Source organism: Atta cephalotes, assembly GCF_000143395.1.
Source record: "Atta cephalotes unplaced genomic scaffold scaffold00002, whole genome shotgun sequence".
Lineage (NCBI taxonomy): Eukaryota > Metazoa > Arthropoda > Insecta > Hymenoptera > Formicidae > Atta > Atta cephalotes.
In genome coordinates this window covers 4,465,544-4,468,705 of record NW_012130066.1, presented here as the reverse complement: position 1 = coordinate 4,468,705, position 3,162 = coordinate 4,465,544, and the positions used below count along the sequence as shown (strand labels likewise).

At 32.5% G+C, this 3,162-nt stretch overlaps 1 protein-coding gene across 1 annotated transcript in view; it reads left to right on the top strand.

Moving 5' to 3' along the window:
* Positions 1 to 3,162, top strand: part of LOC105620650 (tyrosine-protein phosphatase non-receptor type 1) — a 17,399-nt gene that overhangs the window by 5,422 nt on the left and 8,815 nt on the right. The gene's annotated exons all lie outside the window — the stretch shown is intronic.

The following is a 3,162-nucleotide window of genomic DNA, read 5'->3' as shown; positions in this document are numbered from 1 at the left end:
TATATATATATATATATATATATATATATATATATATTCACTAAAAGTAGTTAATAATATTTTCTATTTATCATGATAATTTTGCTCATTTTTTATTATTTGGCTATGAATAAGACATACTTTTTTCTTATTTGCAATCTTTGTCTTTTTCTTTTTTGTTACAACAGAATATTACATTATGCAAATCGCCATTTGGGATGATAATATTTGATTTAACTGATTAAACTCATTCATTTTGCTGCCATTCATAAATTCGATTAATTTGAACGATGATAGATTGTAGAATCAATTATTTTATTCTGCAGTATAAGACATTCCTGATGCACAGATATTAGTTCCAAATTTCTTACGCTTAAAAATGAAATTATCTTAGAGTACTATGTAAAAAGATTGAACTCACTATGTTTATGAAGAGAATTTTTGCTGACAAATTTAAATATTTTTACCTTCTTTCTGTTATTAAATATTTTTTTAATAAAAAGAATATTACGAATTTTTAGTTTGATATGGAAATTCTTAATAACAGTAAAAAGAAGGATACAGAAATCTGTTATAAGCTAGTGTTATTTCTAAAAGTTACTGGTGATCTCCGCGACATTTTCTTACTTACTAATTTTTCTTTAAATTGAATCCTATTTGTGCATTTATCTCAATATTCTTATTAAACTTCGAAAATTTAGTAATAAAGTTGTATCACATTAGAGAGGAGGTGGGAAGGATTTACAAACGAAATCTTAGAAAATGTGAATTCCAGTTTATTGCTCAACAGTATGTTGCAAACTGTGCATTGAGCATTGTGGATAAAGACTGAGTACGTCTATAATGACTTCTAGAACAAAAGGAGGAGAAAGTAAATGAGCGGTAAAATAACGAAAGTTAAGCCGGCGTATTTCTTAAGTCGAGCTTTTATATAAGCTACTTTGAGAGAAAGACTTGTCAGATCGTGTTCCAATCCAAAGATGAAGCGTGATGAGAATATGTGCGTCGCAACGTCTTGAAAAGATGCGTGTTAAGTATTTTTTACTTTTGTACGTTAACTATCGTTGGAGCACGATCTTCCAACGAAGTTTTTAGGCATGTCGCACTTGCGCATATCGATGTGCTCGTCTTCGTGTAGAACGTTAGAACGTTGCAAAAGAAATTGAATGGAGAACAAAAAGGGAGCGAGCATACTCCACGCGGAACACGATGTCGAGGGGATATGCAGTATTCTATTGTCAACAACACGTTTTAACTTTACGCACTAATATACTATTGTTATCTAATTTTTATCAAGATATTTATGTAAGTATATAAAACCGTATTCTGCGACGATTCGATTAAATAGAAACGATTAATCTCGTGACGATCGTTATCGTGTCATTGGCGAAACGCACCATAGTGTGGAGATCTTTCGATCGTTCCATGCGCCTTGAAATTGAACTGAAAACATGTTGAAATTTCGAGGACGACATGTAGTTTGCGTAATTAAAAAAAAAGTCGCAATTATCTATTAACCGTTTTACGCATGAAAGAATCGGGATGAACGATCGTAGATGCTCATCTCTCTCCTGTTGACGATCGCGCGAAGCTTCCAGAAATGGGACATACATTCATGAAAGTTCACAAGTCACGAAAACACATGATGCTAATTAAAAGAGTTCCAAAACCGATGTGCGCTTCGAAGTGCGTGCGTTCGTACGTGCATGCGTGGATCTGACATGAGAAACGCATGTATGAGAGAGTGAATGCGATGGAACAATGGGAGCAGTCACCGATGTTGATCGTGCAACTTGTTCATCGAAGCATTATTCAAGAAAATGCAAGTATGGTTTTGCATTGACACTAGAAATTGATTTCTCCGATATAATTTTAAAATAGCATTTCTCATTTTTATCATTTTACGTTGATTTTTCTTTTGTCAATTATATTAGATATAACAATCTATTTTTATTTTCACACATGATATAATTATATAATATAACTTTTGAAAAAATATCTATGGACTTCACATTCAGCATCGGACAAGGCACGAAAAAACAGATCCAGCGACACAGTCTTTTATACTATTCGTATGTATACAATAGATATAATGTTATACAAACAAAAACACAGAAACATAGCTAAGTGCCTACTCGTACAAACAAGGGGAGGGAAGGGAAAACCACAACGATCGGTGAATAGTGTAACAATAGCGACTTCTCCCCTTTTTGGAAGAGCATAGTCACCGTGAAAGCGAGTCGTTTTTATTACCCGACAATATATAAGTAGATAATTATCTAGTAAATCTAAGGCTGATTTACTCGAAATGGTACTTTCGAAGGTGCTCCTATTATATTTAAGTAATCACAAAATATCACTTTTCTCTTTATCAATTTTATTTTCTTGTATGCACATTTTTGTGAATAACATATTTTTTGATAATTAAGAACGTAGTTTCTTTAATAAAATTGGCAAGATATTTCTGGAACGGAACAATTATAGTAAGAATGCAGGTATTTGTAAACTATAATTTTCTTGCCATATTATATTCTATAACATTTTTTTAAATAAAAAATCCTTTGTAAAGAAAGGCCATTTCGAATCGATCAATCTACCATAATCTCCGGATTGCCGAGCGATCATGCATCAGGGTCGACGGAATGTGAGCGAATCGAGCTTATTCTCGGATAGAAAAATCGATTTTATATCATTAACTACGCGCGATTGACAAGGAAATTTTGATAGCCGCAGGAACTTATGTCTTCAATTTAAAGCAATATTCATGAATCATCGTGACGATATCGAATGTTTATGATTCGATCGATACGCTTGGCAGCCGGATTAATAATAAGAATTGAGTATATCCATTAGGCAGATGTAAGAATGGAGACAGAGGAAATTGACGATCCTTGATTCTTAGAAGCGCATCAGCTAGAGCATACATTTTATAAATCACGATATCGTTTAATCTACATTCTTTATATGACGGGGCCTTTTTACAATTACTGACGATTATCAATCGTTGATTATCGATGCGAAAAAACATAGATTATCTCAATATAAAAAATAGATAATTGCTTGCTTCTGAAAGGATTAAGACAAAAGTATGTGAAGATGGAGAAAACTGTACACTTGTCCGATTAATCGACTGTCAATTGGATATTTTATAACGATTTCATAATTTTTAGTTATATTAAAAAT